Genomic DNA, 24,605 nt, shown 5'->3' with positions numbered 1-24,605 from the left:
TTTCCTAATCGACTATCCTACAAACTAAAAAACACTAATCGGACAAGTTTTGGATTCAACACACAAAGGGAACAAAGTAAGAATCTGATGCAGACATGGGACTATGTTGCATACAAACTACTATCTATCCAGTTCATGCAAGTGTTGGCTATGATAATCATATCTCTAATCCTAATGTCATAATGAGATTCATAATGGTTACATAAATACAGATCACATAATTGAAATAAATAAAATTTGGAGGGGTATCCTTTTTCTCAATAATCAAAAGAAAACATCAACTGCCTTAGATACTTCTTTTACTGCTAGTTAAGAAAAACACAACACAATACAAAACAAAATACAATATGACACAATATTTCCTAGACATGTCGGCTCTACAATTATATCGTGGCCGACAGGAAAAGAAGCATGGCAATAAAAACTCGCAGCAGGTTGGTAAAACCCACCCCTAACTAAAATACTACGCACTATTCCCAATGCATAACAATAATATAAAGCAAGGGAATAAGGACATATTTGGGATACTATTGGCATCCGAGTCATGTTCATACCATTTTGGGGGTATATCGACTGGCGGTGGTGGTGGTGGGAGGACACTACTAAAAGATTCACACGCTACAATCTTTCAAATCAACCATGGCCCATTTCAAGGACTGATCAAATAGAATAGCAGGGTCCTATAGATCCTCCGTCCTAGCTCTCTTGGTCCCAACAACTGGGATCGTCTCCTCCTCCTCTACAAAGAAATCAAAACTTCTAGGGTTGTATGGAGTCATCGACTGAGAAAATGAATGGATAACTGGAGGAATGGTCAAAATCTAGGTATCAAAGAGAGAGTGTACCTCTACTCATGGTGTGGCCACCTCCTCTTGAATCCCACCTAGGTTAAAAGACTCCATGTCATTGAACCGAGCTGACACCAATCCCTAAAAAGCATCAATCCAGACATGAAAATTATCAGTAAAATATAATATCGCAGCCTTGGTGCAGCCTATATCACTATTCCATCAGTCTCCAATGTCGTCCGGACCTATGGCCGAATCTGTGCATATAGTGATACCACATCAGACTCAACATCATTAAGGCGGGTTGTAGTAGCATCCTATTACTCCACTAGGATCTGCAAGTATTCATATTGTACTATAATGAGCCCCATATTTGTAGCTGGGGTAGTGGTAATGGGGTAAAAAAGCACAGTTCATGCCTCAATAGGCTCAAAAATAGAGATCGAGGCTAGAGTAGACGTCGCTGGGACCGCTCTCCCTGAGAAATTATCTTAGGAGTATTCCTATGCTTGCCCATTTTAAAAACCATACTTGTATTTAAATCCATATTTGGCCTATCACCATGCTCTTCCATAATTGAGGGCCCCTCAGACTGGGTCACAATCACTATTAGGTGCGTACGAGCTTTTTGGGCGAGGAGTGGGTTTGCCTAATCCTTAATGATAATCATCTGTATAATGCTCGTCACCTCTAATCTCCTATCAATAGTTGGGGTCTCAGGAACTCCCACTTCATCACAAAATTATAGGATGTTGAAAGGGAATGGAAAAATGGTCAAATCTCTGAATGCTTTCTCATGCAACTCTTAACTAATAACATCAACAAAGTCTATTTATATCCTGCTATCAAACTCGTGATCTATGTATCTTCTTCCCATGTCAACAAATATTTAATAGCAACCAGACACAACAAAAAATTAACCATGGTCCACCAAAACTTTATAGAAAAATTCAGTGTTCCCTTTTTAATCTCACCCTTTTCCTATATCCAGGAGGCCTCATCTCCCAAATCAAAAATCAACATGGCAATCCATCTCAACAAATCTAGCCTCTATCTCCAAATATTTGCATCCTTCATTGTGAATCTATCCCATGTAAATCTCGATCTATAATCACACTCAGCAGTATATACCAGATCCAAATACTCTGACATAAAAGGGACTCGAGGAAGGGCTACCGCAGAAAAGTCAACCTGTACTCCTATCATCAAAGTAGACTCTAGTTGGGGCTTATTTGGACCTCTGTCACCTCTAAGTGTGGTCAAAGAAATTTTGGTGGAAGAAGGGGCGTAGAACTCACGGGCCAAAGCATGGCTATACGGACCCTTGCATTTAGTCATCCATTCCAGCTAGTATCGATCAAATATGGCCCACGGGTTTGGTGCCCCTGCTATCACTGCTAACTCAAACCTTATCTCATCTTGAATAGACCTTGTAGGTTGACCCGCCTCAGTAATAAAGTTGTCTCTCTTACAAATCACTTGCATCCCTACTACAAACCACCTCAGGATTACCTCAACTATTGACATAACCAACGCCTGTGTACACTCAGAATCTAGGTCAGACTTTGGTGAATTAGGAGGTTGAGTGTCATGACCCAAGCTAGGAACTAGCCATGACGGATACCTCAATTCATATATGGACTGGAGATCATGCCCCTTTCCTATATCAACCATAAGATATGGATGAATTTCATACATATAAAAAGATAGAGTGAAATACGGCTAACAATAGCTCAAGAAACGTCTAACCATTCATCACGACAACACACTAAACTAACACACCTAAGTCCACAGTAATCCATAAAGCCTCTATAATCCAAAGTCCATAAACTAATGAGACTTGCCCTTGACAATAGCCAAAATCAAAGTCTAATAAAGTCTATAACATGGAGTAAAGAATGCCTTCCAAACTATGGAAGCTCACCACTTCAATGTCAATTCATGAGCCACTCAAACAACTGGTCGCTGTACAAGAAAAGAAAGAGAAGCTTTGGTCCCCATATCGCGTGGGGATATAGTGCCCAGAGATGGTTAGCGGTTAGAACACTAGCATGTAACTCAGGTATAGAGGAATAAAATAATGCCATCATTGAAAGGAAGTCAAATCATTATATGCAATCACATGTATGCATACATATATATATCATGCCGGGATAGGGGACAAGGATTGGCATAAACTTTCAAATATTAACCTAGGTTGTGTAGCGTAACTGTCATAATACAAGTCACCCAGGGGCTATATGGGCCCAATTCTCCCCTAGATGGAAGGGCCACAGTGTGTGTAGCCACACGACACAGAGAATATCCATATCAGTATATGACATTATTAGGGACTCGAATGTCCCGACAAAATAAAGGTAATGTAGCACCCATGTATATAATATGGGGGACTTGAAACTCTCGTTCATATAGACACCCACGCCGACTAGTGCGATTTCCATTGTTAGTACTTTATACTTTACTTTCACGGCCCGGCTACACATCCCGATTTAAAGCCCAATTTAAAACATTCTTACACATGCACAAAACCTTTAGTCCAATTACTTACCAAAGGCACCCCGTTGGTATCATCCTACCAACCCTACTTGCAAGTGTAAAACATGCAATAACCATTATCATTCGACTTTGGGACTCAAACCCATTATCTATACAAATCCAACAATTCAATACAACCTTTAGGGACTCAAACCCATTTAGTCATTTAAACCGCCAAGGTTACAATTCAATTCAACTTATGGCTAACAAGGCTTTTCATGAAATCATTTATTAATCATTTACATTAGTAGGCCAATGACCTAGTTCAAAATATATTTAAATTCAATTTGTGTTCATCAAGACATGTACAAAATGATTTATCCTTCATTAACATTCTTATACCAAGCATTAATTCAAAACCCAATTCATCCCGTGAAAAGATTCTTCTGTTACGCATTTTTAGAAATAGGTTGAGGATACACCATTATCAAACCATTAATCAAGTCAAAAACCATCAAGTTAGGGTTAAACATGATTTTTCATTAAACCACAATTTTGATACACCCACATGTGCAAAATCATTACCCTAAACATATATAAACACAGGTGAAATCATGAGAGAATAATACTCAACATTAAACATTCAAACCCTAAACCATACCTTTCAAAACCATCATTAATGATTTATGAACAACGCATGAAGGAAGACTGACAGAAAGAACTTGGACTCTTGAGCCTCTAGATGAATACCTTGTAGAAACCTTAGCCCAATCTTTAAAAGATAGTTTAGAGAGGATCTTGAGAGTGTTTTGATCTTTCAAAGTAAGGAGTGGTGGACCAAATAGTGTGATAAGACGTGGGGTAATAAGGGCTTAGGGTGGGAAATGTCAAAAATACCTTCATCTTAAAAACTATAAAAGACTCACAGGAGGGTACGATTTGGCCTTTCCACTTGTACCAACATCATATGAATGGTACCTTCTACTCGTATTTTGATCAAAATATTGGACACCATAACCTGTACAACGTACGGCTCCTTAGTATAAATTGTACCCTACCATGTGACTAGTACCCACCTAAATCGTATCCTAAGTAGAATGTCAAGGATAGACATTGAAGAACATACGATTTTGACCTTACTAATTGTATCATCATCATATGGGTCGTATAATGCCTTTTAGTATCTAGAACAGAACTTGGCCAAGGTGACAATGACCAACATACGACTAGGGTCCTTAAATCGTATCCATACCATATGAGTGGTATGATGCACAGAATGTTCAAGACTCAATAAGTTTTGCAAGGTCCAATGTTTGGGGTGTTTCAGTCTCGCCCCTTAGGATCATTCATCCTTCAATAATTGGATGAGGAACTACAAGCATGATTTAATCTCCAATTTCTACTTTAACCCTTAAGCTAGAAAGAAAAAACACCAAGAGATTCACAATCTATCATCAATCAAACATATAAAATAAAGATATCAAAAGCAAGACATACCTCAATCATGATTTCCAGAATCGGTAATAGTAATTGATACTTGGACTTCATGTCTTCCTCGTCCTCCCAAGTAGCTTCCTCAGACTTTTGGTTCCGCCATAGAACCTTCACCGAAGCCACTTCTTTTATTTGCAGCTTATGAACTTTTCGATGTAAGATCCTCATCGAGACCTCCTCATAAGACAAAGAATCTGAGATACCAATGTCCTCCAAAGGGACAATCAATGAAGGATCACCTACACATTTCCGAAACATGGACACATGAAATATTGAATCATAGAACTCATATAAGAGGGCAATTATAACTCATATGCAACATTACAAACCCTTCTCAAAACTACATAGAACAACATGCTGGGGACTAAGCTTCCTCGTCTTCCCAAACCCATTACTCTCTTCATGGGAGACACCTTCAAGAACACCCAATCTCCAACCTCAAACTCAAAATCCCTTCACCTCATGTTTGCATAGGACTTTCGGAGACTATAAGTAGTCTTAATCCTATCCCCTATCACCTTCACCTTTTCCATGGCTTGGTAAATAAAATTTGGGCCAAATATTTCTGCTTCATCAACCTAGAACCACCCAATAGGAGACGTACACCTCCTACCATACATTACCTCAAATGGGGCTATACAAAGATAGAATGGTAGCTATTGTTATAAGAAAACTCAATCGAAGAAAAATGGCCAAATTAACTTCCACCATAATCAATCGCACAGGCTCGCGAAATATCCTCTAATGCTTGAATAGTCCTTTCAGATTGCCCATCCGACTGTGGGTGAAAAGGTGTACTAAGACTCACTTTAGTCCCCAAACTATGATATAAAGAGCGCTAAAAATGCAATGAAAAATGAGTACCATGATCTGAAATAATCAAGACAGGCATACCATGCAACTTTACAATTTCCTTACAAACCAACTTTGCATAATCCTCGGAAAAATGAGTAGTCCTTATAGGTAAGAAGTGAGTGGACTTAGTCATCCTATCCAGGATGACAAAAATGGAGTCACACAGATTCCACAATCGCAGATGTCCAGTAATGAAATCCATATTAACTATCGCTCATTTCCACAACAACAATTCATTCTCTTAGAGTTTCCCACCAAGCCTCAGATGCTCCACCTTTACTTGTTGATATACCATACACTTAGCCACAAAGTCGGCCACATCACATTTCATGTCATTCCACCAATACATCTCCTTAAGATAATGATACATCTTTACTGAGTCGGGATAAACCATATACCGTGATTCATGAGCCTTGATCAAAATCATGCCTCGCAACCCATTCACATATGAAATACATAACCTCCCTAGGTACCTCAAGATACCATCACCCCCGATCGTGAAAACGGTCACCTTCTACTTGCCCACATTATCCTTGATTTTCATCAAAAGTGGGCCTAACACTTATTTTTTCCTTTATTTCTAAACCAAGAGACAATTGTGCTGCCTATTAGACTATCACACACTATCCTCAGAGTCCAAGAGATAGACTCTAAGGTTAGCCAAGCGGTGAATATCCCTTACTAATCCTGCATATCATTATCCACATGTGACAAGATACCCATTGATAACCTACTAAGAGCATCTGAAACCATGTTAGTTTTACCTGGATAGTAGTTAAAACTCATTTCATAGTCCTTCAGCAACTCAAACCACCTCCATTGCCTCAGATAAAGTTCCTTTCGAGTAAACACAGATTGTACGCTCTAATGATCAGAAAAGATATCAGTATTCACCCCATATAAATAGTGGCACCAAATTTTCAATGCAAATACCACAGCTAACAACTCCAACTCATGAGTCGGATAGTTCCTCTCATGAAGCTTTAACTCTCTAGAGGCATAGGCAACTACCTTACTATGCTGCACCAACACACAACCTAAACCAATCTGGGACACATCATAATAAACCACAAAAACCTTGGTACCCTTAGGTAGAGTCAAGACTGGAGATGAAATCAACTCTTCCTTTATCTTTTCAAAACAACCTTCACAAGCATCAAACCATAAGAACTTCACTTTCTTCTAAGTCAATTTAATCAAGGGAGAAGCAATAGAAGAAAAAATCCCCACTAAACCCCATATAATACCTAGCTAAACCTAAGAAACTCTAAATATTGGTTGTATTCTTGTTCCTAGGCCACTTTTTTACCACAACAAATTTTCGAGGATCCATCATAATCCCCTCACTGGACACAACATGACCTAGAAAAGTTATAGAATTTAACCAAAATTTATATTTAGAACTTAGTATACAACAGTGAATCTTTCAAGGTCTACAACACAAGGCATAGGTGATTGACATAATCCACCCTGCTCCTAAAGTAAACTAAGATGTCATTGATGAAGACAATGATGAAAAAATCTAGAAACTGATGGAAAACCCTATTCATCAAATCCATGACTATCGTAGGAGCGTTGGTTAAACCAAACAACATATCTAAGAACTTAAAATGTCCATACTAAGTACAAAAAGCTATCTTAGGGATATAAACTTCCCTTATATTTAACTAATGGTACCCAGACCGAAGATCGATCTTAGAAAAGAATTTGGCACCCTGATGTTGGTCTAAGAGATCGTAAATTCTCAGAAGGATTCTTCACCATCACCTTATTCAATTGCTGGTAGTCAATACATATTCAATGGAAACTATGCTTATTACTCATGAACAACAGTATTGCACCCCTTGTCTAAGAGATCCTTTAGTTGCTCCTTGATTTCTCTCAACTTAGTTGGAGCCATCCTATATGGGGAATAGAAATTGGATGTCCTTGAAATAAGATCAATACAAAAATTAATCTCCCTATTGGGAGGGACACTAGGACGGTCATCAGGGAAGAACTCAGGAAACTTATTTACTATAGGAATAGAATGTAAGGAAGGACCTTCTAAGTTAGAATCTTTAATCCAAACTAGATAATAGAGACACCCCTTGGAGATCAATCTCCAAGCTCTAAGATATGATATAAACCTCCTCTTATGAGCTAAAGAATGACCCTCTCACTCAAACATTAGCTTATTAGGGAATTTAGACATGACCTTATGGGCCCGACAATCTAGGGAAGCATAGCACGAAGGAAAGCAGTCCATTCCCAGAATAACATCAAAATAAACTATGTCTAACTCTATCAAGTCCACCAGAGTTTCTCTATTACCAACAGCTACCACTTACCACACACACCCTACAGACTCTTCTGACAACCACAATCTTCTATTAGGGTAGAAATAAAAAAAGGGTACGATAGACACTCAAGACTAAAACCAAAGTGCACAGCCACAAATAGGGTCACATAAAAGAGAGAGGATCTGAGATCAAGAAAATAATACACATTATGGGAAAAGTGTTTCAATATACATGTAACAACATCCGGAGATGCCTCAAAATCCTAAAGAATAGTGAGAGTATAAAGTTGGTTCCGACCAGTGCCATAGCCAGAAGTGGCACCCTTCAGTGCACGAGATGATAAAGAGGCTACAATAACCTTGTTTTCCCCAGATGAACCTTTAGAGGGACAATCCCACTGCATATGACCAATCTAACCACACATAAAACATAGTTCCTTCCTTTTTTACACAAACCATGATAATACTAACCACAGAATATCTAAGGAGGGTAGGATGGTGTAGACTGGGCCCTACTCGCCTAAGAATAGGCAACCTGCTCCCTAGAAGCATCACTACTCTAAAAACATTTGTCTCTCAACATCTTTGTGTAGGGAACACTAGCCATAAAATATGAGTTAGTACTCCCTCTACCCTTCTTTTTAGGCCTCTTCCCACTCTGTTGTTGGCCCTCACTCGATTCTTAAAACTGAAACCTCTTACCATGCATCTCACTAATTTTAGGTTTTTTCTTCTTCTCCTCTTCAACCTGTTGCATAAACACAACCAATATGGGGATGTCTATGTCCTTGATCAACAAAGCATCCTCACCTTAAAGGATCAAATCAAGAGAAAATCTCAAAGAAAACTTTCTCATTTGGGCCCTCATATTAGATACCAATTTGGGAGAATACCAGGACAGCTAATTGAATTTTAAGGCATACTCCTTGACTGTAATCCTTCCGTTCTTTAAGTTAAAAAATTCCTTCGTGTTATCTTCTCTCAACTCCTGAGGAAATAAGTGGTCTAGAAATGAACTAGCAAAATCATCCAATACAGCTGAACTAACATCCTTACATCTTAACTTCTCTTATTTATCATACCATTGGTATGCCATATTTTTCAATTGGTAGGCAGAGAACTCAACACCCTCAATCTCTAAAGCATGCATACCCCAAAAGATTTTCTTTATCTCATTAATAAATCTTTGAGGATCCTCCTCAACTTTTACCAATAAATATCGAAGGATACAACCTCATTAATTGGCCAACTCTAGTGGCCTCGGATGAACCCATAGCAACACTAGCAGAACCAAACTATTGTGACAAGATGTCACCAATAACCTCCCCGAGAGGCGATTGAGTATGAGTGTCACTCTCAGGAGTAGAATTAGTAGGGATAGGTGGAAGTTTACGAGGACAGTCAGATGCAGTGACCATTCACCAGTTTTGGACCCAATAAGTTGGACGAGCTCTATCCACATTGTCCTCTGACAAGACAAAAGAGTTTGCATGACCATTAGATCTTCTTGGAGGCATGATCTGAAATACAAACAAACAAAAATTAGAAGAATCTCAAACCTTATACTCTATCTCTCAAAAATAAGACAACAAGAAAGGGAACTATACTAAAATATCTCATAGCCTCTATCTTATGAGTGTAGAATCCTGCATACCCATAAAAGAGACTCTACTAGACACGACTTTGTGGACACCCAAATGACTATGAACCTAGGATCTGAGACCATCTATGAAATAATTCAAACCAGGGCCTGGACGTGACGAGTATCTCAAGTCCTACGAGGATTGGAGATCACCCCCACTTAACCAAACCAATGTATCAACCATAAGTGATGGATGAATTTCATACATATAATATGATAACATGAAATAAGTCTAACAATAGCTTAAGAAATATTAAACCATTCATTACAACAACAAACTAAAACAACAACCTAAGTCCACAGTAATCCATAAGCCTCTACAATCCAAAGTTAATAAACCATCGGCTTATGCCCCCAATAATAGACAAAATACAAGTCTAACAAAGTCTATAACCTAGAGTAAAAGGATCTCAAAATTAATTCCTTCTAAATGATGAAAGATCACCACTTTAGTATAAATGCGTGAGCCACTCGAACACCTAGTCACAACGCAGGAAAAAAAAGAAACTTTGGTCCCAATATCGCATGGGGATACAACGCTCGAAGATGGTTAGCAGTTGGAACACTAGCATGTAACTCAGGGATAGAGTAATAAAATAATGCCATTATTGAAATCAAGTCAAATCATTATATGAAATTACATGTATATATACACACAGATTATATATCGTGTTGGGATAGGGACAAGGCTAACCATGAACTTTGAAAATACTAACCTAGGTTATGTAGCATAACCATCATAATACAAGGTACCCATGAGCAATATGGGCCCAGCTCCCCCTAAGCTGGAAGGGCCCCAATGTGTGTAGCTGTATGAACACAAGAATATCCATATCTGTATATGCCATTATAGGGGACTCAACAATACCGGCATAATTAAGGTAATGTAGCACCCATGTATAAAATATCGGGGACCCAAACCTCCCATTCATATATCTATTCAGGGGACTCAAACCCCCCATCCATATAGACACCCGTACCGGCTAATGTAATTTTTAATGTTAGTCCTCCAGACTCCACTTTCTCTGCCCGACTACATATCCCTCTTTAAAGACAAATTTAAAATAGTCTTACACATGCATAAAACCATTACACCAATTACTTACCAAAGTCATCCCATAGGTATTATCTTATCAACCCTACTTGCAAGCGTACAATATGACATAACCTTTATTAGTTAACTTTGGGACTCGAACTCATTGTCTACAGAAAGCAATCAATTTGATTTAACGATTAGGTACTCAAACCCATTTAGCCATTTAAACCACGAAGGTTACAATTCAATTCAAGTTCTAGCTAAAAAGGCCTTTTATGAAATCATTTACCAATCATTTACATTAGTAAGCAAATACCTTAGTTTAAAACACATTTTAATTCAACTTATGGTCACTTAGACCTTTATAAAATATTTTATGCTTCATTAACATTCATATACCAATAATTAGTTCAAAACCATATTCATCAGTGACAAGATTCTTCTCCTAGGCATTTTCATATATAGGTTGAGGGCATATAATTATCAAATCATTATTCAAGTCAAAAACCATCAAGTTAGGGTTAACCATCACCCCTTCATTAAACCACGATTTTTATACACCCAGATGTGAATAACCATTACCAAAAATATTTATAAACACAAGTTAAATCATAAGAGAACAATACTCAACATTAGACATTCAAACCCCCAACCATAGGTTTCAAAACCACTAGTTATGATTCAAGTACAATGCTTAAAACAAATAATTTTTTTGAACTAACAATTAAAATAGAGTCACATTCCATATGAAAAAAGATTAACTAAAAGAACTTGCCTTTTGAGCCTCTAGATGAACACCTTGTAGAATCCCTAGCTCAATCTTCAAGAGGGAGTTTTCTTGAGAGTATCTTAATCCTTCAATGTGAGGAGTGAAATACCAAATAGTGTTATGAGATGTGGTTTATTAAAGGATTGTGGTGGGAAATGTCTAAAATACTCTTAGCTTTAAAACTATAAAAGACTAACAGGATGGTACAGTTTGGCCTCTCCACTCGTACACACATCGTACGAGTGGTACCCTTCACTCGTACATTGATCAAAATGTTAGACACCATAACCTATCACACATACAGCTCCTTAGTATGATTCATACCCTACCATATGACTAGTACCCACCTAAATCACACCTAAGAAAAATGTCAAGGCTAAACACTGGACAACTTAAGGTAATGTAGCACCCATGTATACACCTTGAATAGGAGGCTCTGTGGCCGGTGCTGATGTTAATAACACATGATGTGAATCCTAAGAGGTACCATTCTCAAACTAGGGTACTACTAATGCTAGCTCAGTAGTTATTGTAGTGGGCTCATCCCGTGACCCTTTTCAAACTGGGTTTTCTATGTAGCCTCCTCCTCTGAAGCCTTCTCTCTCTCCTTTGACTTGGAAGAGTATGGGGGATGTCTTGGTTAATTTTATCCTCTTCCTAGGAACTAGTATAGTTGTGGTTTTCTGATCCCCAGCCTATAAAGATGTAGGATGAGTTCCTCACTATGTTCGTGCTGGTAGTTGAATACCTAGGGTGGCTGCAATAATAGATTCGACTATAACCTATCTCTAGCCTATATTTTGTGAGGCTGCTGGTCTATCTGAGATAATCAGTACTCTCCTACTGAGCCACTACACTCAAGGAACTCGTCCTTATGTCTCGACTTTCCTAACCTCTAAGTCAAAGCCTTTGGTTCCATGGTACCTAAAATAGTAAGTTTTAGTGCCTAAAAGAGAATAAAGGAGTGCAAAATTTGAACAAAAATCAAAATTATAAAAATTTAAATTTTTTTTCAAATTTACATCCCTATTAATCTAATCAACCTATTCCAGTACAATTTTTGCACCCACAACTTTTATCAAGTTTCAAAACACAGATATTGCATACAAGACTTTTAGGTTTCTTTAGCCTTCTCAACTTTCACTCCCATTTAAGGCATGATTATAGATTATTAATTTAAGAACAATGCATCAATTTTAACTTTTAGGTTTAATATAGTCTCCCGCATACAAAGTTGTTGATTTTTCCATAATTCACAAGAAAATATTCATACCAACTAACTAATTTTTAATTAAGAACAAGAATTTACTAATGGGAGACAAGAAATATACATTTAATTTTAAGAGATAAAAGTGAAAGTCAAAAAGGTGAAGAGAAACCCTAGCTTGAACGTATAATATATGCAGTTGGACTTATTGGTACTGAGAACAAGAAGGGTTCTTGCCTTATACAAATTCTAGGGGAAATTTGAAGGTTTTAGTTTAAGAGGTAGTTAGTAGTTTGAGTTTTTGAGGGTTATTGATCGACTTTTAAAATTATAAAAGGTTGGGGTGGTCGGTGTTTTGTTAGGTTAGGTTATTGTAGGCACAAAATTTAAAATTTTTGTGATCAAAATACTATGGGTGACCTAGGGCACTACTTATGGCCTATAGGTGGCATCTACAACCCATAGGTTGCAGGCCATAGATGAACCAAATTTTTTCCAACTTTTTAACTCTCTGAACTTTTTGTTCTGATACTTATAACACCACTTATGATGTCCTATGAGGTACTTATGATCCCATAAGTAGGTTTGAAATTAAAAGTTCAGAGTTCCTAAAATCCTTAAAATTTTCCTCTAACATCTACTGCATAACCTACCTAGCCTGAGTGGGATGGTTTAATAAGTCCTCTTACTTGAAAATTTTTGAATTTAATAATGTTTTACCTTATTCTAGGTTGTTCATCATGTTGTAAACCGACAATAAAAACCTACACACTAAAATAGTGGGTTTCCTCTAACCCAACACTTGATTTAATATCCCGGCATAATGTGGCTATGTTGGTTCCTTAGACTTCACCAATAAACACATGGGTTGCCTCCCATGAAACACCTGATTTAAAATCAAGGTACAATGTGAGACCATGATTACTCAAGCTTCATCAAGTTAGACAAAGAAGTGGCCTCTACGATTATCAATGTAATTTACTACTGAGACCACCCTCATGTCAGTCGATTGCTTTATAGTTCTATGAACATTGAAGGTGACCTAAACTTAAAATCCCACTTCTCCATATACACCAATGCTCAAGGCATGGAGAAAAATTATACCCCCAAGATTATAGGGATCTTAAAATCAACTTTATAATCCAAGACATTAAAGTCAATCAGAAATATGAAGTTGTCTACTTTCACCATCACATAAAATAATATGTTTATGGGTTTCTTCACTGTAAGCACTTACATAAAAAAATGCATTTTCATTTCTTTAGGAGGTCAAAAGACCAACTATTTTAACACTGCCAGCAGTATCAAGTTAATACTGGCACCCAAGTGACAAAGCGCTATGGAAAATCTAGATGTCTCAATGGTACATGGAATTGTGAAAGATATGGGATCATCTTTCTTTTATGCCAAAGATAGAGACATGATCGTACTATAATGATGCATCCCATTGAAGTCCTGAAAATTGATAACTCTTTTTCATGTTAGCAAATCCTTCAAAAATATTTTGGACTCAACTCTTTTAGGATAATAATGAACTTATTAAACTTCCTTTCTTCTTTATTCTACTTCAACCTATGAGGAAACCATGTAGGAGGTCGTAGAATTTTTTTCACTATCAGTTCATTGACCTTTCACTTTTCTTTTTCCTTCTCAGCACTATGATCAACCCCTATCGATGGTAGTGATAACTCAGAATTAGTTCACCAACTTCTCTAACTTTTTTTCTAGTGTATTATCAATATGAACATTATTATTCCTTGACTCATAAAATCCGGGCATAGGAGGGGGTCAATGGTAAACTTACAACTATGAGTAGTGATAGCTAAACAGTGTCGTCGTTCTTAGGATTTCACACTAAATTTCTTAGACTTACAACTATGAGTAGTGATAGCTAAACAGTGTCATCGTTCTTAGGATTTCACACTAAATTTCTTACAAGGGTGCCCAACTATCACTGATTCAATGTTGTAGACATTTGACCAAATTACTTCTCTAATTGTTTGATCAAAGAAGAATACGATTCTTCCTTATGGGTTAACCCTGAAATGTCTTCCCTAATCTCTTTAAGGAAATTTTCTTGACTTTTTGACCTTTCACAAACTTTGAAAACATTTACTCCATTCTTGATTCACTATCATGGCTGCTTTGTTAAAAACATGCACCACCCTTTTCTTTATAATCACCCTTTCTTCGCTAGTCACCATCCCTCTCTCTACTTTAATCTATATGCCTATCCCTATAATATTTTATATCCCAATTCCCTTACCAAGAATTCTAATTTTCTTAAGCAAACGATTGGCCCTTCAATCAGAAACCCTCCACTTATCTATCAAGATATTTAGCCTCTTTATCTGTATCTAAATCATATAATCTAGAGGCCCTTCCATGAGTACCCACTGTATTCACCTTCTCAGAATTCATCATTATAAACTACTTTGTCAGCAACCCAACCTCCATCCTTAATTGAGCAACCTCTTTTGCCACTATGTCATCAATAACTCTGTGCTCGATGGAAGCCCCAATAGAATAAGTGCTAATGCCTCTCTTTGCCTCCTGAGTATGTCACCTATAGTTGGTGAGAGAGATCTGATCTAATATCTCTGACACTAACTCCCAATGCAAGTGCATGAATGATCTACCACTAATAGTGTCTATTATGGCTTTCAAACTGGTGTTACGATTTGATAGAATATTTTGAGCAAGTTGTTTCCTGCAATCCTATGATACAACACCATTGACAACTTCTTTTAAAACAAAAACCATGCCTCATACATTGATTCTGAATGTCACTACCTAAAGTTATACATCTCGTCCTTCCACTATAGAATTCCTGATAGAGGGAAGAAACAATCTAAAATTTTCCTTTGTAACTCATTCCAAGTACTAATGGACCCACGATATAGTTCCCCTAACCATAATGTAACTTCAGTAATTAGAGTAAAAGGGAACAATCTAAGTTTCAGAGCTTTCAGGTCTACCCCAGGTATAGTGTATGGAGTGTCGGTCCAAATAAAATTTATAAGGTGCATGTTTTCATCATTAGTGGGAAATCCCGCAAACACACCCTTCAAATTTAACATTAGGATCATAGTACTAGTACAATAGAAATTTACACCTAGTGGCAATACAAGAGGAATGATAGCTCTTGTCTCAGTAGGCTCAACATATATCATGTCCTCCTTTGTATCATCATATAGTGGAAAGCACTGATAGGATGGGAGTACTTGAGCTTAACTCTTTCACTTCTATCTTGCTTCTCATCGAGTTCTACTCGACTATCAACAACTGATCTCTGTCTCACTCTTTTTGCCTCTTGAGCTTCATGTTGGGCAACCCGATTATTACTCTACTATTATTTCTCTATAGTAATAGTACAATTGTTTACTCTACTTTTTACTAAGGAGATGGGGGAGACAAGTATTGTGTAACATCAAGAGGAAGCTCATGACAAGCCTCTCGACCTTGCTATAACATCCTATGATTTAGCTGTAGGATTTTATCTGGCTGTAACATCCTATGATTCAGTTGTAGGATTTTATCTATCCCATTTATATCTGTTGATAGGTATACGCTGATGTATACCATAAGAATACCAAAAAAGGAAACCTAAAAACTTTAATAAATTCAATCAATAACTCCATAATCGTATTCCCCGACAACAATGCCAAAATTTTGATGTCACCAAAAACTATACTTCTAAGAAGTATAAAGGGTTGATATCAAAATATAGTAACCCAAATAGTATAGGGTCGAACCCACAGGGAATAGGCCAGTTATATCTCTAAGTTGTTGAAATCACCAGGCAGCCTAAAAAGTAAATGGGGGGTTTTGTTGTAGTCAGTTGAAAGTAACAAGACTTTAATGTTTTTTATGGTAAACGATTTGAAACAAACACCAGGACTGGGTTCCCCTGGCTTCCTAACTCTGTAGGTTTATTATGATTTATTGAACTAACCCAATATCCTGCATGCAGAATCTAATAAGTTATGTGCCACTAATTATCTTATGAATCCCTTTAGTGAATTATACTCCTTACCTCTTGTGTCCTAGAGTGTCGCCTTACTAACCCTTATCCTAGATCCCAAATTGACTATTACCTTTTGGATGTCAAGAAAATTACATGATGGCCAGATAATTATATGGGCTAATGAATCTCAAATTATTGTCGTGATTTTCTTTTCTTAATCTATACCTCTCTTTTTAAGTAAGTAGTGAATACAGGTTGGTTCTTAATGTTTCCAATCATTAAGACAACAATTAAAGCAAAGAAAACCATAATACATGCAAGAATATTGGTATGGAACAATGTTGTACTTCCCTTACATTGTTATTCTACCAGTGTTCCCAAAACCCTAGCAAAGGGTATTAGTCGCTCATAGTTGTTAAACAATCCATGGAATTCAATAAAAAATATATAGAACCATTCTTACAATAATAGATGAAGAAAACCCAAAGTATCAAATCTATAAATCTACTAAAAACCAAGAACACAAGAATCCCAACATCACAAGTCAATCCTGCAATCAATATATATTTGTAAGAGTGTAAAATGCATCAATGTGCATAAACTAACTAACAACCATCAGTGAATGTTTATAGATTACATGGAAACCCTATAACAAAAGAGGAAAACTGAGTTGGCCACCACCTACGGTGCCATTTATGGGTTGTAGGTGGCCCTATGTAGGTTACAACCTCCTAAACTTCTATAGAATCTCATCTGTCTAGACTTTCTCTAATACAAATAGGGAACAAATACCACCTACAGCTCGTAGGTAGTTCTTTCATAGATGACAACAATTTTTTGCATCTTCAGGTTCTTTTGAATTTAAATTTATGACACATATTCTTGCACCTACACCATGTTGGTAGTACTTACAGGATGTAGGTGCCCACGTAGGTAGGGAAAAACATTAGTTTTCACTTTTTTCTCTTATTTATCTTTAAAAACCTGGTTTCCTACAATATAAAACATAAAAAGACGTCATATCAAACAAAATAACCTAACTGCATATTTTATGAGTTTTAAACATCAAAAGTGTTAAGATACCATAGGACATCATAAACCAAATTGTCAGTCCCAACAAGTCATAAATAACTTGGGGAAATTATAGAAAATCTCTAGACACTAAAAATGTATGAAAATTAGAAAAATAACTGCAAAGGTCATTACAATATAGTATTGTGATGTCCAAGTAGGGGATTGACTTGACATTGTTAGTCATGTTTTTGCACGAAATAACTTATATATTATTGTGTATTGCGAGGTGGCTTGACTTTACATTGTAGGCTTTATATAAGCATTTAATTGCATATTCATTATAGCAATGCCTAAGTAAGGGGTTGGAGATGATAATATTGATGACTCCATAGTTATTTATTCTGGCTGTGTTAAGTGGAAATTGATATCATGAATTATTGATATATTGAGTTTATTCTGAGTCCATATACACATATTGAATTTGACCTTCATAAAGATTAGTTGTGAGAATTACATCCTCATATCATGCATGAATATTCATGAAACATTGGTACCACTAAAACATTCTAATTTTTGTAAGAAAATATAATACCTTATAAAATACCTATAGAGAGGAATGTGCCGGTTAGAGATATTAGATTGACATTATATGAGTATATGGATCTCAATCCTCCCCCCCCCCCCAGTCCTTCCTGGTAGTTGTAAGCTCGTTGTGTGTATACAAAAAGTCATGTGATGACTTTCACCATTCATCATCATCCCATCATCATCACTACAATACATTGCATTGTCATTTATTGATATGGTTTGGTTTGTATTTACTCTTGTATAGTATAACTAAAATGGCACCTTATTTGTGATATTGTTTTTAGCATTCATTTCACTTTAATACATTATTTTATTTCATCTTATATTGGTTGGGAGGTTGAGGTATTATGAGACGCGGGTTATGATGGTGGTCTAACTGAAAGATAAATGGATAGCACCTTCTGGTAGCATGAGATACACCCTTATATATATACACTCTCCCTGTTTCTATCTTTATAGTACTTGTTAATAATTATTGATTAAGCCAGTTATATTGTATGTAAGAGTTTTCTTCATAAATGACTTCCCTTATTGTTGAGTATAAATGAATTGTGTTGACTAAATTACATTAGTGTGCCTGCCCTGTATTTGATATACCTATTGACCATTGTGTTAGGTTACCTTGATAGGATAAAGTACTATGATTTAGTGGGGTATAGCTTGTTAGGGATACCTTGGATAGTTGGGGTTGTGGCTCTCGCAATTTCTTTGGATTAGGTTCGGTTATCAATGATGCTTGCTGAGTATGTATGATTTCATGCTCTCCCTTGCTTTTCTTTCCTTTTTTATTATTTCTTATATCTCGTGCAGGTATTGGATCGGGTATCACCTTTTAGATTGTTTTCTTCTAGAATTGATGAGGGAGATATTGAGGTAGTGCTGGAGGACTCTAAGCTTACTTATATCTATATTTATTTATCTTATGCTTACCCGTATTTATGATACTTTAGTTATTGTTATTAATTTGTATTTAGAGTCTTGTACAGATGATAACAAGACCTAGGATGTATCTTTTATATATACATGCATATATATATGTACATATATATATATAGACATACACTATTGGGATTCTTCTATTTCAGGCTTTTGATTTATTTAAATTCTTGTTCCTTGGGTTGGATTAGGCTTACATGTCTATAGGGTGTGACAAATGATAGCATGTTCCTACTTTGGGTCATGAGAGTCTTTCCCACACATGCTCTCTGCCACAATAGATTTCCTTAAAAAGGTTTGAGCATGTATGCTCTAGCTCCATTAGCTCATGTTCGTACCATCTATGATAATAAAAATGAATGAAGTTAAATACCAATTTGGATCAACAGACACCAATTGAAATCAAATAATAGCACAAACCAAAGAAGAAATTGAGTATTTCCTAGTGTCGTGTAGCCTCTCAAAGAAAAGTACATACGTCTTTGTATCATTTTAGAAGACTCAACTTGACATGTTCTTATATGAAGAGAACTACAAACCTAGGGATTTGATACTAGCCTTATCATGACCTAAATATCCATGAGTGGAAACCCCACTAACCCTCTGGTGGGAGAATCATCTAACCCATGCCTTAACAAAAATACTTAACCATTTTTAAGATAGATTATTTAATAAATTTAGCTAACGATAAATATCTTGAAAAAATGATAATATAAAAGTGTAGAATTAATCTAACTAACTATTACAACTCCCAATGACCCGAACATCATCGTACAAGAACTTCTAAATAAAAATATCTAAGAATAATATCCAAGCCTAATGAAATAAATAAGAGTACCATTGTCCGAATAAATACACATGATCTACTAATATGACCCATGGTAGTCTAGATAAGTGGTCACCCATAGACTAAAAAAATTGGTGACATGCTATAGGTGAAGTCTTGAAGAAATCTCTGGGCAACTACCAGCACTCAACAAAAGAAAAGCATATAGTAGTATTTGTACAAATACTATGTACTAGTAGTTATCATCGATCGACCTAAATCAAAACCACACACAAAAATAAATCAAATGTAAGTAAACTAGAGCACATATTAAGTAATCCCAATAACCAATAACATCCACAGATAGACCATGTAAGAAACAACAAAAATCATTAACTAGATAAACCTTCAACCAATCAATGAGAACACAACCATCATTACAAGTATAACATTATCAATCCAGAGGGTCTATGATCACTCTATTTGTACATGTGTAAAATCAACATCAAATCATATATTCAGTTAAAAATCTCACAAAACTAGTCTAATACTAACTCACCACAACACTTTATACATATTATAAGAATGAATCAGTAATTTTAAGTTTGTAAACAATGCATCCTATTTATCAAATAAAATTTGTGCACTCATGCTAAGGGGACATATGTTTGCCGGATAGTTATGACTTACAGGGGACCAGCTTCATCTATGTATCATTCTAGTATGGTACCCAGCCCAATAAATATTAATAAGTATGTAATTCATATCAATGTGGTACCCTAATGTCACAATATAAATGGTCATGATTGGTACCCACCCTAAAACTGTGGTGGTAGAACCATCTAACTCAACCCTCCCCAACCAAATCAACTAGTCATCAATTCAGTTTTCATTTACTGTAATATATGAAGAAAAACTTTCATTAAAAGAAATAAAGTTTTAAAACTAAATAATCATCAAACTAGAAATAGAGTGCGGAAATTCTCAATTTGTTACTTCCTCAGGACTTGAATTCACCATACAAGAACAACTAAGAGTATCCAAGAACTATGACTAAGAATATAATACCCTAGGTTTTGAACTTTGAATTTTTCTCAGTGACTATGCTTACTGCCCAGGTTATGACTAAGGACCTATGAGTTTAAAGACACCTTATGAGTCCTGTAGTGCCTATCGTGGTCTAGCTTGTGAGAGGGTCCATTATTTCTGTCTTGAGTACGACTAAGATCCAATGAGTCAAAAGGTCTTGTAACAAGTGACAGGATGTGTCATGACTCGAGGCTGCCCCTTAGTCACGACAAGGTGCTTACAATCATAAGTGACCATAAGCTAACCCATGGGCTGGTACCTGCTGTGAGCACTGAATAATATACTAATAACAAACATATGTAAAAATAACTAAATTAATCCATAAATTTCAAATACAAAAATATGATTTAAATCATAAGTCTAAATTCTGATGACATACTTAAAAGAATGATAAAACAACTGATAAACTAACTAACTATCTGAATGACTAAAAAACTTCTGAAAGACTCTAACTGAATAAAGATTTGATGGGACAGGCCCCAACTAACTCTAAACTGAACTAACTAAAAAGAAATACTGAAATAACATAACAGGTCCTCAACATATAAGGACTGACCATAACTGCTACTACTGATAAGTTAACTGTCAAAGCGCAGTCAGGAAATTGAGCGTCTGAACCTATGATATAAGACATCATATCACAAAGAGAAAAGTATAAAATTAGTACTTTGAATGTATTGGTATATGAGATGAGGTTAGGCTAAAATGTATATGTTCATATGTATAAAATAATGGCTGGATGAATAGCTTAAGATATTGATGCATAAATGCATGAAAGCTATGAAATATAAAAAGGCATGACCAAGCATATAATGTGATTCTAAAATAGTCTGTAAACTTAAATTCTGAAATCTGGAAACTAAATAATTGATGATCTGTATGTTATGGTCAAAAAAACCCGAACTTAATTCTATACAATATACTAAACTGGGACTATGAGAGGTATCATCTAACAGATATTCCCTAATATGAGCTAATTGGGGTCCAACTTGTAACCCATTTTGGAAGGTGTCAGTACTGTGCCACAAGTACTAACAATAGTTTTATGGTTCCACTAAACTAATGGCATGAAGGACTAATAAGTCACCCTCATCTGGTAGGGGCTCTAATGTTATATGTATTACCCTCAACTAGCAAGTAAATACTTTATCAATCCTCAACTGGCAGGTTGATATCTCTAACCTACGCTGGCTACGTAGTTCTATAACTAAGGGACTACTACTAAAGGTCACACCCTCTATTGGCAGGTAAGCCTCCATCCCTTGGTTCACTCGGTGCTGAATCCTACTCCCAAATGAATGATACTAGTTGCTAGACTAAATTATGCTTAACTGAGCAAATAACTAATCATGATAACTATTTGAATGACAACGTTCATTTTTTATCTTAAACCATTCTTAATATACTAAAATTATGTAAACAGTTGAGTATCGGGTGTTCATAACCTGTCAACACTAAATGAAAATATCAATAAAGACATATGAAGTTTTAAAAAACCATAATAAGGGATCATTGCTCAAAATCTAACATTTAGACATTTCATTAAACATATGGGAGTCATGAATTTGAAAATGGGAATAGGTAGAGTATGTGACTGAAAACAAAGTTACAATACTAAAACCTTGAATTAGGGATTTAACATGAGGATTTCAATACTCAAATCATATAAGGGCTCATTCCATTGAAAAACACTTGTAACATAACTTGTAATCAAGATCAATAAAAACATCATGGAGACAATTCATCATAAACATGTAAAAACTAATAATTTGATATCAAAAGGAGATTCTTGGACTCCATGGGTGAAAAGGGACCATGGATGAACATCGCACAAACCTTAAACTTGGAATCTTGAAGTAGAAACACAAATCTTTAAGCTTCCTTGAAGGTTCTTGGATTTGGTAACTTGATTTCTTGGTTTTCTTGAAGAGAAAGGAATGAAATTGATGAATTTTGAGGATGATTAGGGTTTGATTTTTTAGAGAAAATTAGGGGAAATGGGCATATAATGCCCTAACCAATATTTTAATTCATGTTTTTACGAATTAGATTGAGGAGAAAAGATTTAATTGGCCCTTAGAGAATTAAATTCATAACTGGAGTAGGGATAAGGGGTTCACCGCAATGCGATAAAGGGATCATTGCTATACCCACCATAATGTGCCACTGTCGCGGTGAGGTTCTAGAATAAAAATCCAAATATGACCCAATCCTCTTTTAAAAAATCTAAAAAATTCCCGTAATATTCTCCTTACACTCCTGATATGAATTAACCCAAAAACCTACATCTCAGGATCAGGAAGACTCATTTAAAAATCTTTGAAGTTAAGAGGCTAAAAATATGACTAAGACCCTAACACTTAGTGAAATTTTTAGGATTTAACCCTCTTATGCATGCAACTAGGAGCTGTACTGAGGTACAAAAAGTATGGGGTATTACAATATCTCCCCCTTGGGAATATTCATCCTTGAATAAGATTGATTAAGATGAGAATACTGGGAAACTGAGATCACATATTAAACTTGTATAACTAAAAATATGATTACATGACTGATTCTGAAACATGATATATGAACTGAACTAATTTGTGAATGCATGGAATGACACGATAATGATTATATAGCTGGGACTGGGAATGGAAAAGAAAAAATCTAGCAAAAATTATTACCTTAAGCTGCGTTTGAGTTTGTAGAGAAAAGATAAGGGTACTTGGTACACATATCTGCTTCTTCTTCCCAAATAGCTCTCTCAATGGCTGATTCCACCAAAGAACTTTGACCAAAGGAACTTTATTCCTTAGTCTATGAATATGACGATCAAGGATCTTGACTGGGATTTCTTCGTAAGAAAGTCTATTTTGAACATCTGTGCTTTATAAGAGAACTATAATAGCTTGAGCACCAATACAGTTCTTTAATAGGGAAACATAAAATACTAGAAGCAATGATGCCAAATCTGCAGCCAACTCAAGCTCATAAACTACCTTTCCAAAATGACTCATATTTTTATAATGGCCAACATATTGGGGACTAAGTTTCCCCTTATTTCCAAATCTTTTAACCCCCTACATGGGCGATATTTTCAAATAGATTAAATCAACAACCTCAAATACAAGGTCTCTTCTCCTCATATCTGTATAAGATTTCTGATGACTTTGGGTCGTCTTATGCTTCTCCCTAATCAAATGAACGTTCCCCATTGTATCAAATACTGAATCTGGTCCTATCAAAGTAGCCTCACCTACCTCAAAACAACCAATAGAAATCTATTTCTCCTCCTATAGAGATCCACAAATGAAGTTGTTTGAATAATAGAATGACAACTGTTATTGTAGGAAAACTCGATCAATGGTAAGTGATTATTCCAACTTTCTATAAAGTCAATAACACATGCTCTCAACATGTTCTCTAAGGTCTAAATAATCCTCTTTTCCTGAAAATATATCCGAGGATGAAAAGTTGTACTAAGATAAACTTGGGTACTAAGACCCATCTGAAAAGTACTCCAAAAGTGAGAGGTAAACTGAGTAACTTTATCTGAAATGATAGACAACGGGACTCCATGAAACCAAACCAAAGCTCTAATATAGAATTTGGCATAATCCTCAGCTGAATAAGAAGTATGAACTGGCGAAAAATTGGTTGATTTGGTCATTTTGTCTACAACTACCCATATCAAATCATAATGATAATGCATA

Source organism: Capsicum annuum, chromosome 6 (genome assembly GCF_002878395.1).
Source record: "Capsicum annuum cultivar UCD-10X-F1 chromosome 6, UCD10Xv1.1, whole genome shotgun sequence".
Classification (NCBI taxonomy): domain Eukaryota; kingdom Viridiplantae; phylum Streptophyta; class Magnoliopsida; order Solanales; family Solanaceae; genus Capsicum; species Capsicum annuum.
This window is presented reverse-complemented; position numbering follows the sequence as displayed.